Below are 13,034 nucleotides of genomic sequence, written 5' to 3' on the forward strand. Positions count from 1 at the left end.
ATAAAGGGAGAAGGACAAAACTGTATAGGAGCACAGTGTTTGTACACTATTGAAACTAAATTGGTATTATTCAAACTAGGATGTTATAAGTTCGAGATGTTAATTATAGTTCATAAGGCAACTACTACTACAGTAACTAAAATATATACCTACAAGGAAAGAAGGGAATCAAAATGATACACTACAAAATAATCTAATAAATATAAAAATGTAGGAATTGAACAAAAAAAGGTACACACACAAAAATAGCTACATGGCAGAACTATTCTTTATCAATAATTTCTTTAAATGTAAATGGATTAAACAGTCCAGTTAAAACACAGAGATTGGTGGAATGGGTTTTTTAAATGATTGATCTATTTACAAAAAACTCACTTTAGATTGAAAGACACAAAAGAATTGAGAGTAAAAGGATGGTGATATGGGCTGAATTGTCACCCCTTCAAATTCACATGTAGAAGTCCTAACCTCTGGTACCTCATGTGACTATGTCTGAAGAAAGGGCTTTAAAAGGTGAATACATTCAAATGAGGCCATTAGAGGAGTGCCTGGGTGGCTCAGTCGGTTGGTCATCCAACTTCGGCTCAGGTCATGATCTCACAGTTTGTGGGTTCGAGCCCCATGTTGGGCTCTGTGCTGATAACTAGCTCAGAGCCTAGAGCCTGTTTCGGATTCTGTGTCTCCCTCTCTCTCTGAGCCTCCCCTGCCCACGCTGTCTCTCTCTCTCAGAAATAAATAAAAAACATTTAAAAAAAATTTCAAATTAGGCCATTAGAGTGGGCCCTAATCCAATTTAAGAAGTGGATATTTAGAGGAAAGCCAGGTGGCTCAGTTGGTTAAGCATCTAACTTTGGTTAAGTGTCTGACTTCAGCTCAGTTCGTAATCTCCAGGTTGTAAGTTAGAGACCCGCATCGTCTCTGCGCTGATAGTGTGGAGCCTGCTTTAGATTTTCTGTCTCCCTCTCTCTCTGCCCCTCCTCTCCCTCTCAAAAATAAACATTAAAAAAAGGAAGGGGATATTTAGAGACAAAAGAGGCATGTGTCCACAGAGGAATGGTTAGGTGAAGGGACAGCAAGAGGGCAGCTGTTTGGTAACCAAAGAGAGAGGCATCAGTCTTAACCAACCTAGTCACACCTTGATCTTGGACTTATATCGTCGAGAACTATGAAAAAATAAATGTCTGCTGTTTAAGTCACCAAGCCTGTGGTATTTTGTTATGGTGGACTTGCAAACTAATACACCAATAATCTAACTGTATTCCACAAGGAACAAGAAAAAAAAGCAAACAATCCAAAGCTAGCATTTGAAAAAAATAACAAAGATTAATTACACTAGGGAGAAACAGGGAATAAAAAATAGTAGAAGAAATTAATGAAACCAAAATTTATTCTTCAAATAAATATCATCAAAAGTGGCGTACCTTTACTAGATTAAGAAAAAGAGAGACTCAAATTATTAAAACCAGAAATGAAAATTGGATACTACTAGCTATTTTACAGAAATTAAATTATACAAGAATACTATGAACAATTACATGCCAACAAATTGTATAAGTCTACTTGAAATGGAAAAATCCCTAGAAAAATACAAACTGACTCAAGGAAAAATAGAAAATTATAAAAAGGCCATTAACAAGAAGAATGAATCACTAATCCTACCAACAACAACAAAAAAAATCCAGAACAAATGGTTTCAAAGGTAAATTCTACCAAACATTTTAAAAATAGACATCAATTCTGTTAAAACTTTTCCAAAATATTGAAGAAGGAATCCATTCTATGAGGTCACCAAGGCCCTGAAAGGAAGAAAACTATAAGGGTGTCTGGGTGGTTCGGTGGGGTAAGTGATAGACTCTCAGTTTCAGCTCAGGTCATGATCTGGGGATAGAGAGAGCCCATCATCTGTGGGATAGGGCCCCATGTCAGGCTCTCTTTCCTCTCTCAGTCAGTCTCTCTCTTTCAAAATAAATAAATATTGAAAGAAAAAAGAAAAATCTAGACCAAAATCCTTATGAATATTAATGCAAAAATCCTCAACAAAATATGAACACACCAGTTGAGCAGCGTATTAAAAAGATTATATACCATGACTATGTAGAATTTATCCCAGGAATACAAAGGTGTTTCACCATATGAAAATCAATCAATGTAATATACCACATTAATAGAACAAAGGAAAGCAAATCACATGATAATCTAAATTGATGCAGAAAGAGCACTTAATAAAATCCAACACCTTTCCATGATAAAAAAATAAATAAACCTCAGCATTATAAAGGCCATATATGAAAAACCCATAGGTAACATCCTCAAGGGTGAAAGACAAAGTTTTTCCTCTAAGATCAGAAACAAGAAAAGGATGTTTACTTTTACCACTTCTGTTTAACATAGTACTGGAAGTTCTAGCCAAAGCAATGAGGCAAGATAAAGAAATAAAAGGAAGTCAATTGGAAAAGAATAATAAAATTATTTATTTTGGTAGATGATATGATTTTATACATTGAAAACCATAAAGAATCTACACAAAAAAAATACCTTAGAGCTAACAAACTCAACAAAGTCATCGGATACAACATCAACACACAATCATCAGTTATATTTCTATACACTAACAATGAACAATCTGAAAAGGAAATTTTTAAAATCTCACTTATGCTAGCATAAAAAATATTTAGTAATGAATTGAACTAAGGAGCCATAAAGAATTGTGCACTAAAAACTACAAAACATTCTTGAAAGACATTAAACACAAATAAATGGAAATACATCAATGTTTATGGGTTGGAAGACTTGTTATTGCTAAGAGGAGAACTGTTATGGACTGAAGGTTTCCCCAAAATTCATATGTTGAAGCTCTAACCCTCAATGTACTGAATTTGGAGATAGGTCCTTTGTGGAAGTAATTAAGGAAAAGTGACATCACGAGAATAAGCCCTGATCCAGTAAGATCAGTGTCCTTACAACAAGAGACACCAGAAAGCTCATTCTCTACACACACACACTAAGGAAAGGCCATGTGAGGACACAGTGAAAAAGCAGTCATCTATAAGTTGGGAAAAAAATCTTTCACCAGAAACTGAACTTGCTTGATCATTACCTTGATCATGGACTCCTAGCCTCCCAAACTATGAGAAAATAAATTCCTATGGCTTAATGGTTACAGAGTCTTTCTGGAGTAATAAAAGAGTTACGGAACTAGTGGTGACACAACATTTGTTAAATGTTACACAACATTGTGAATGTACTCAATGCCACTGAATTGGATACTTAAAGACGGCTAATATAATACATTTTATGGTATTTTTTCCCACCAAAAGAAAGAAAGCAATGGGCTTTGTTGCCTCATGTAACTGAAAAGTTCAGTGATAGTTTCAGGTAAGGCTAGGCCCAGGAACTCAGTATACAGTCACAGATATGTCTTTCTCCTCCTCTTTTGTGTCAGCTTCATTCTGACGTTTCCCAACATTCCTAGTCATCATTGTACATATTTAGCAATCTCAGAGGGAAGAAGGTACCTCTTTCTTCCTAAACTGGTTGGCTTAATTGTCCACACCGAGAGCCCAAGAGGAGGGGATGGACCAACTCCATTCTAAACATAATGAGTGTAGGTAGGAGAAGGTGTCTCCCCAGAGAAAATCTGAAAACAGAGGAGAGGATGCTATGCAGGCAAAGCCTCGCATGCCCACTACAAGCTCCAGGGCTTCAACAAGAGCTGCTGACCCCCAGGAGCCTGGATATTCCTTGCCTTTTCAAAATTTTTATTTTTTTGACCTACTTTTTCCCTGATGTAGAAGGTAGCTGACCATCAAGTGATAATATCAGAAGAAGAAAGATGAGAGTCCTAAATGATCCATTTAGTGGATGATCAAATGCCAGTGTCAATTAGAATTTATTAATCTGCGAATGTGTTACAAACTATGTTCGTTTAAAAGACAATTTATTGGCTCTCAACACCAAAAAGTTCTGGAGTGGGTCAGCTTTCAGCTGTGCTCTATTAAGAGTCCTAAGCAACAACAATGGAGCTTGCTTTCTCTTCTCTGGACCCTGCCTTTTACTGCATCTACATTATTCTCAGGTGTATGGGAGCTCCAGACTCTCAACTTCTAGGGTCCAGTGGGTACCTCTGCCTGCTCTGAGAAAGAGAACCATCAGTCTCCCAGCAAAAGGCTCAGAGCATCCCATTCACTCTGAACTAGGTCACAGGCCCTGTCCTGAACCAATCATGTGGCTGGAGAACAGCAAAACCTGGACTGGCACCCAGCACCACATGCCCCCAAACCTCAGGCACAGGTACCAAAAGAAGAAGGAGGGATGCTGGGTGACCAGAAACCAAGCAAATGTCTGTGACACTTCATGTACTCAAAGGAGTTTGGTAAAGATGGTTAGTTGGGTCATTTAGTTGGCAAATTGGGACTTTAGCCTTGATGGCTTTACAAACCCTCCCATTGCCCACCTCAGGCCCTGAGGTTTCTCTGAGCCTTTCTGACTCAGAGTAACAGCATGAGGGGAGAGAGAAACCAGGATGGGACTGGGGAGATTTGTTGTCCTATTCTATTCTTTCATTTTACCAGCAAAGGACAGGGTGGGGTAAACCTGTTGGTCAAGATCTCTCTTACCCACAGCCAGAGCCCCTTCTCCAAGAATCTGGTTCTTTCATACTTGCTGAGTGGCGCCCACCCCTGGGTTGGACCTGGTTTTCTGAGAAACAGGTGCCCAAATAAGACTAACATGGATGAAATTTATAAGGGGAAACACCTGTGAGGGAAAATGGGGGGAGGGAGGAGCCAGAAGAAATTGTAGGAACTTTGGCCCATAGCGTAGTCTTGACACCAAGTGAAGGAAGAAAGGAAATTTGGGTAGAAGCATCTAAGATTGCAATGCAGTTCTAAGGAAAGTGCAGCAAGGCTGGTTTGAGAAGTCCTCATGCCAAAGATGGCCGCCAAAGGGAGCCCCCTGCCTCCCAGAAATAGGTCTGACTTTGCATCCCCACCATGTCCAGTGATGAGATAGGAAGCATGGCCTTCACAATGGCTTTCAAGCTTATCAGCTGGGGCCATTGGTCATTATAATTCCTGTAGTCAGAGACCTGGCTGCCACACTCTGCCCAGTTTCTGGGGTGGATGTCTCAATTGGCTGTACTGCTTGGCTCTCTCTGTTAGACTGGAACCCTGAAGCCTGAGACAAGAGGTTACACACTCAGAAATCTGCAGGGGACTGACCTTCTTACATAATTGAGCAAAGAGGGCTGGAGGGGCTAGCAGACTAGAGATCCAGTTCACCCAAGGGACCTAACCACTACTTAGCTCCAGCTGACTCATGGGATTCAGGCCCAGCATGATCCCATTATCCAGGAGAAGCCAGATTTCTGGGCTTCTTTGTGAAATCACCCAATCTGAAAATATCAGCAACTAATTCAACTGTATAAATAAATAAATAAGTTATTTATTTATAAATAAAACAAAACGGTGTGCTAGCCAAAAACACAGCTCTCTGCTGTTTGTGAGATGTCCATGTTGAGAGTAAGCGAGGGCACTGGGGCCAGAGGTGCTGAGACAGGCCAGCTGAGGGTGGAGAGTGATACAAAAGCACAGAAGGCTGCAGGGATGCTGGGCCATGAGGATGAAAGCAGATCCCCCAAGAGGATCAGCTGCTCTTGACTCAGCCCAGTACCACTCTTGGGAGAGCAGGTGACCTGCTGGCCCAGCAGCAACATGAGAAGTCCCTGGTTCCTTTCAATCAAATCTCCTTTTCTTCTTGAGTGCATTTAAGTAGGTCTCTCGTACTGAAAAATACTCACATACCTGAATTCAAAGCTATACTATTGTACATTGTGCTGTGTATTGTGTATAGTGGTATACTGTGCTGTAAAGCTACAGGAATCCCAACAATGTGGTAATAGCAAAGAGACAGACACACAGATCAATGGGGCAAATAGAGAGCCCAGAAATAGTTGCGTACAAATATAAGCAACTGAGTTTTTACAAAGGTGCAAAGGCAATTCAATGGAGAAAGAATAGTTTCTCTAATAAATGATGCTGGAACAATTAGACGTTTATTTGCAAAAAAAAAAGCTCTATTCATATCTCATATGTTATACAAAATTAACTCATAATAGATCACAGACTTAAATGCAAAATACAAGCCTATAAAACTTCTAGGAGGAAACATTAAAAAAAAGTCTATGTGACCTTGATTTTGGCAATGAAAAAATTGATGAATTGTACTTTATCAAAATTAAAAGCATTTGCAAAATATACTGTTAAGAGATTGAGAAAAAAACAAGCTACAGACTTGGAGAAAATATTTGCAAACCATATATCTGATAAAGGACTTGTATCTAGAATATATAAAGAATTCTTAAAACTCAGCAATAAGAAAACAAGCAGTCCAATTTAAAAACGGGCAAAAGATCTGAACATTTCACCAAAGATATACAGATGGCAAATAAGCATATAAAAAGATGCTCAACATCATTTGTCATTGGGGAAATGCAAATTAAAATAGAAATGAATGGATCAAGAAGATGTGGTTTATCTATACCATGGAATACTACATGGCAATGAGAAACAATGAAATCTGGCCATGTGTAGCAACATGGATGGACCTTGAGGGTGTTATGCTGAGCGAAATAAGTCAGGCAGAGAAGGACAAATATCATATGTTTGCACGTATAGGAGGATTAGGAGGAACTTAACGGAGGACCAAGGGGGGGAAGAAGGGGGGAAATAGTGGGGGAAAGGGAGAGAGGCAAACCATGAGAGACTCTTGAATGCTGACAAAAACTGAGGACTGATGGATGTGGGGGGGGAGGGGGGATGGGCATAGAGGAGGACACTTGTGGGGATGAGCACTGAGTGTTATGTGGAAACTAATTTGACAATAAACTATTTGTAAAAAAAAATAAAATAAAATAAAAGATAATTATCAATATTTTAAAAAAATAAATAAATAAATAAATAAAATAGAAATGAGACACTACCACATACCTATCAGAATGGCTACAACCCAAACAAGAGACACCAACAATTGCTGCCTGAGATATGGAGCAACAGGAACTCTCTCGGATTGCTGGTGGGGATGTAAAATGGTGCAGCCACTTTGGAAGGCAGTTTGGTACTTTTGCACAGTTAAACATAAACTTACCATACAACCCAGCAATGATACTCCCAGGCATCCCCCAGTGGATCTGAAAAATTTACGTTTACATAAAAAACTGCATGCAAATGTCAGTACAGTTGCCAATAAGCATGGGTTTGGTTAGACAATATCATGCAAATCAAGAACTGCCTGTTTTGGATTTATTGCTTCTGTCTTGGGGCCTCACCAAGGGAAGTGACCTAAGGATTCCTGAGATGTATCTGCCCTGCCTTTGAGAGACTCAGGAATCTACAGATGTTCCCAGTTGAAGCCCAAATATCACCTTGACCTGGCTTCACACTTATGGTTGTCAGATTTCACAAATAAAAATATAGAACACTCAGTAAAATTTGAGTTTCAAATAAACAATACAAAACTTTCTAGTATTCCCATGTACCATTTGGAACATATGTGTACTAAAAACAAATTCTCTGTTTATCTGAAATTCAACTCTAACTGGGCCTCCTGTATTTTATCTGGCAATCCTATTCACACTCCCAGCCTTGGGAGCCTCCCTGCTTCCCCTCCACATCCATTCATCAATGTTGCTTTCAAAACAAACACCGCAAGCATCAGGGACTGAAGCACTGATTTCAAAGTCCCTGCTGTATAAGGGGATCGCTTTCATGTGCCCAGAGAGGGAAATGGGGGGGGGGGGACGAACAAGAACAAAAAGGACAAAAGAAAGCTGGGGGAGGGGGTGAAATGGGAAGGCATCTCCTGAAGCTAACTCTTGCTCAAGTCTTAGGTTTGGTCTACAGTAATGGTTCTCAACCTTGGCCGAATGCTAGGAGCTCCAAAGAATGTTAATGTTTGGATCTGGCCTGGGCATTGGAAATTTTTTAAGCTCTCCTGCTGATTCTGCTTAACAATCAAGGGAGCCATTTTCTTGCTGCCAACAAACCACCCAAACACAGTGGCATAAACCACAGTTCTGGAGGTAGGCAGGGGTCAGCTGGGCAGCTCTTGGAACCTCAGTAGAGTAACCAGCTGGGGCCCCAACTTCCTTACAGCACGGTGGCCAGCTTCCCAAGGAGAGCCAGGTGGGAGTTATACTGCCTTATCTGGTCCAGCTTCAGAAGTCACCGAGCATCACTTCAGCCTCATCCAGTTCTTCACTAGCAAGTCATCGAGGCCAACCCACGTGCAAGAGGTGGGCAGTTAGACTCCATCTCTTGATGGGACAAATGTCAAAGAACTTGTGTTTGCCTGTTACATCCCCCAAACATACCATTTTAAAAAGCAGTCTCTGGGATTCATTCCCTATTCTACACTCCCCTAGCCTCAACTGCCATCACTGCTCACTTAGCAAAGTCTATTGGCCTTTTCAGTGGCATCTCCCTGCCTCCCATTTCCCACCCCATCTACCACACCCCCTGAAACTGGACTCTCAAGCTCAGAATGATTCATGGCTCAGAAACATACATCCAAGGTGCCAGCAAGTCTGGGAGCCTGACACAGGCTGGCCTTTGTGTCTCCTGTCCTCTACACCTCCTCAAGCTTGGAGGCAGAGCAGGTCTTACCCACTAGCCCATGTTCTTCCCAACCAGGCATTGCTTACCTCCCAGATAACAGGAATGCATCCTCTTTGCCAGGAACAGCCCCACCGTCACCTCTTGCTTCCTCCTTCAGGACATTTATCAGACCCTCTTCTGGGAAACCTTCTCTGAGCACCCAAGGGTAGGTTAAACACAGCACTCTGTATTTCCCTTAACTGCATGCAATTTCTTTCACAAATTTTCTCTTAACTTGGTATTGAAGTGAAATGTTCATGTGGAAAAATGCACAAATACTGTGCATAGCTTGGTGAATTTTCATGAAGTCAGCACACCTGTATCATCAGCTCCTTGATCAAGAAAATAGAACATCTCTAGAACCACAGAGGGTGAATTTCCCTCATCCCACTGTGGAAACCAGGGGGCCTGACCCTCCCTCCCCGAGCCCTGGGACATCCAGGGATTGGCCCTTGACCAGCTCTGCTAAGCAGACTCTGTCCCAGGCACTGAGATTGTGTAAGCCAGGCTGGGGCCCCGTCTTCAGACTTCTTCCGTTCAGAGTCCAGCCACATCTGCCTGCCCTTAGTCTCCGTCCTGCCACAGACCTCCCCTTCCTGCTGCTTGGAGATGCAGAAAGTACCCATAGTTCTTGCAGCTACAAGCATCACCCCAAAAGAAGAAATGTCTTGGTTAATAATTTTTCATGTGTGTAAGTCCTGTCTTTGTTTTCCACTTGGATTGTAAATTCCTGTGGGCAAGGGGGATTTCTTCTCTTTATCATGAATCCAGCATTTGGCATATAGCAGGATCTCAAGCAAGGCTGGGCATGGTTTAATGGCAAGAGGGGCTCTCTGGAGCCAGAGGACGGGGGTGGAGGTAAGTTTCAGCCCCTGCACTCGCTGTGGGACTTGAGTGGTCCTGTAGCATCTTTAGTCTGAGCTCTGCATCTATGAAGTGGCCTGATGCTTATAATGATCGCCAGCCCTGCAGGCCTCAGGGCCTCTGTGAGGCTCAGCTGAGTTAAGGGTATAAAAGACCTGAAGAAACACTGACTCTCTCATACTCCATTCATGGCAGCCACGTGGTCCCCATCAGACCAGCTTCCACCCACAAGGACACACAAGCAAATAGGTGATTGAAGACCAGGCCAGCTTCATGCATTATGTGGTGGTCCCAAAGGCACTCAGAAGGGCCCCAGGCTGGACTTAGGCTCCACTGTCACATCTTCAAATTCTTAAGTTTTGAACAAGGGGTCCTGCATTTTCATTTTGCACTGGGTCCCGCATATAGGTAGCTCTGATGAAAATACAGTATGAACATGGCACTGGATGGGAGAAGTGAGACTCAGGGGCACATACTGTGTGAGTCTATTTGGATCAAGTTTAAAAATAAGTAATGCTCATCTAAAGCGTTAGTAGTAGGGATAGTGTTACCAGGGCTGAGTGGGGAGGGATTGGGGTGTGGGACAGTGAATAGAAGGAATGCTACCCCAGCCTGACTCACACAGGAACAGCCTGGCCAGCACCACTGCTCCCTCTGCCCCAGCAAGCATGGGACCATTGGAGCATCCGGCCGCCCCATCAATGCCTGCGTCACTAGCTCAAGTTTCCAGGACAAAGTCTGGCCATGCCAGGGCTGGGAGAGGGAGGCTTTGGCCCCTCTGGTTCCCACAGTGAGAGGAAGGATATTCACCAGAAGGAAGTCAATGCCATTAGGACCAGGGAGTGGATGCTTGGTGGCTAAAATATGGCAAAAATGTCCTACAACACACACATTCCTTTATAGAGCCAGTACACGGAACACTAGCGAAGAGACGCCAACATTGCAAGTAACTGCCTCTCCCTGTGGAGAAACTAGCAGAGCCATGACAGAAAACCCCAATGTTTGCACAGTGTAGCCAAAGTGAAGCACTCACATGGTACCCCAGCAGAGGAGAAGCCATAGCACAAGTCAGTGTCAACTCACCAACACATAGGCTGAACCCCTTCAGGGGCGTGATATCCTGAGCAGAAAGATCATGTTAACATCACGGAGTCCAGAAAAGAGCTGGAGGGCTACCCAGAAAGAATACCCACCTGTGACACAAGAGGGCTCTAGAACCTGGCAGACATGAGGATTCCGGTCTGTGAGTCGGGCAGAGGCATGTCACCAGACTCCCCCAGCATCCCCAGGACACAACACATCCCTACACTCTCATCCTGCCTCAGCTCCAGTCCCTGCTAACACAGCTGTCTGCTGAGAAGTATGTGGTGAAGGACCATGGGGTTCGTGAAGGAGGGCCTCTTGTTCCTTGGGCTGAGCAAAAAGGACCCTATTTGCCCTCACTGCCCCCTCCCCCCACTGCTGGGCAAGCTTATACTGGCCCAGCCATGCAGCATGTTTGTGAAGATGTGGAAATACTTGGTTCCTTAATAGAAGCATTTCCTGCTCTGGGTGGAGCACAGCCACGGAACGGAGCAGGAGCCAGGTGCTCCCACATAAGCAGGTAGCACTGCAAAGTTACTTGGCAGAGAACGTGAATATAGAGAACGGTAAAGGATGGGGGCCATGAATGCAGTCTCCCACCTGAGGGAGTGGCACCTGAGAGCAGAGACTAGGAAGAAAGCTTGATCTAAGGTGGGTTGCTCAGGCTGGCCCCGGGGCCATGCACTGAGGAGCAGTAAGGAGGGCCCTTCTTTGGGGTCAGTCCCAGCAGGGAGCTGAGATCTGGGAGGCAAGGGGCCACCCAGCTGGCTGGCTGAAAGTGGCCTGAAGCTAGAAGGGAGTAAGCATGGACTCAAGCACCTTCTCCTCATGCCCAGTTAGAGCTTGTGACAGGGGGCCTAGACTTATAAAGGACAACACTGAGGCAGACGTGTTCTAAAAATCCAGAGCAATTTTAGATGTTATCTGTCTTTACTTAAAACCATGTTTCCTGAATTTAATTCACATTCCAATGTCCTCATTCTTTTTGCCATATCCATTTGCCACCTGTACTAATATTTATTTGATATTTTTATCTAACTCAGCTCATATTTTTACTGTAAAGATTTAATTTAGCAATAATATCCATGAAATCACGAGCTTATGTGCTAGTTATGTATATTTTTACCTAATACCACAGTAAAATAAGCATATAACCTCTCAGATGAAAAATGTATTTTAAAAAATGTATTAAAAAAAGTCATATAGAGTGGGAATCCATTTATAGAAATCGGAAACAGCCCAAACTGAAGTAGATCCCCATCTATCTGAAATAATATTCAGGAGTCATCCTCAAGAGTCATCCACAGGATTCAGGAGTGTGTTCACTGAGTTAGGGTACAGCGATTGGAAGGGGGGTGGCCACATGCCATTGTGTTCTCTCTCTCAAGCACGATGGTGAGTACCTAGTTCTTCATACCCTTCACATCTATTAGAAGTGGCGATTTTAGATATTCAATATTTAGGAAGAAGGAGCAAAAAGAAAGACACATTGCTGCTGCAATAGTAGTTATTAAGCAAAAAGCAAAAACAAAATAAGAAAAAAAACTGCCTTCCTATGGATCACACGAAATCCTCTCTTTCACTGCACATGGAAAGGCCCAGTCTGAAGGGTAAGACCCACCTGTGCAGACACTCATCCACGTGCAGTGTCTCTCGGGACACTGAGTTTTATGCACTGAGACTTCCTGTGCTGGGCAGGGTGAACAGCAGGGACCAGCCACCATGTGGAGCTGTCTCGAGGCAGCAGGGAACCCGCAAGCATCGAGGTCATGGGGAAAAAGCTGTGAGCAACCCTCGGAGCCTCAGGGGTTTCCAGAAGAGGCCATTTGTTTCCCAGATCTGTGTCTCCTGCCTTTAGAGGAAGTTGAGGTCCCCGGGCCGCAAGCAAGTGTTGTGATTCCACGTGAACAGGTCCGTGGTTGCTGGCACCCCTTTTCCTAGGTCGGGCATATTTCTTTCCAGGGCCCTGCTCCGCCTGCCTTGGGCCTCTCCTGTGCAGCACTGCACTTAATAGAGCTGCTGTAGGGGGCTTGTTGTGCGAACCCCAGGCCCTTTATTAGCGGAGCTGCAGCCTCTTCTGCCAGCTCTGGTTAGTCCCCCTTAGAAACCCATTCCTCGGCAGACAGTGAGTCCAAGAACGAGTCAGGACCACAGACGTTAGTGTTTTGACGGCCCTTAGTTCTGATGGGGCCCTGACTTCACAATAGGGGCCCTTGTAACTCCCAGGGTTGCGGAGAAGGGAGTTGTCTCAAAGGGTCCTTTCTTTTCCAGAGAAATGAGGCTATCTAAGTGTACCAGGGTTTGGTGTGTGTATGTGTGTGCTTGTTTCATCTGAATTGTTTTATCCAAAGCAGTTTAGGCTCTTTTAAAGCACAGAAGGCATACGTTGATGTCGATATTTACCAAAGAATTAATACATCAGCGGGAAGCCTGTAT

The 13,034-nt window shown here is 43.3% G+C and overlaps 1 protein-coding gene across 2 annotated transcripts in view; it reads right to left on the reverse strand.

The window, feature by feature from the left end:
- Positions 1-10,671, reverse strand: part of URI1 (URI1 prefoldin like chaperone) — a 90,273-nt gene extending 79,602 nt beyond the window's left edge. The window contains exon 1 of one of the 2 annotated variants that reach the window (XM_039231945.1): positions 10,599-10,671. The gene's annotated coding sequence lies outside the window, so the exon portion shown is untranslated. The remainder of the gene's footprint in view (positions 1-10,598) is intronic. The other variant, XM_039231946.1, reaches the window with a different exon arrangement.
- Between the last annotated feature and the right edge of the window lie 2,363 nt (positions 10,672-13,034).

The sequence above is a fragment of the Hyaena hyaena genome, unplaced genomic scaffold (assembly GCF_003009895.1).
Source record: "Hyaena hyaena isolate Hyena2069 unplaced genomic scaffold, ASM300989v1 scaffold_61, whole genome shotgun sequence".
Taxonomy (NCBI): Eukaryota; Metazoa; Chordata; class Mammalia; order Carnivora; family Hyaenidae; genus Hyaena; species Hyaena hyaena.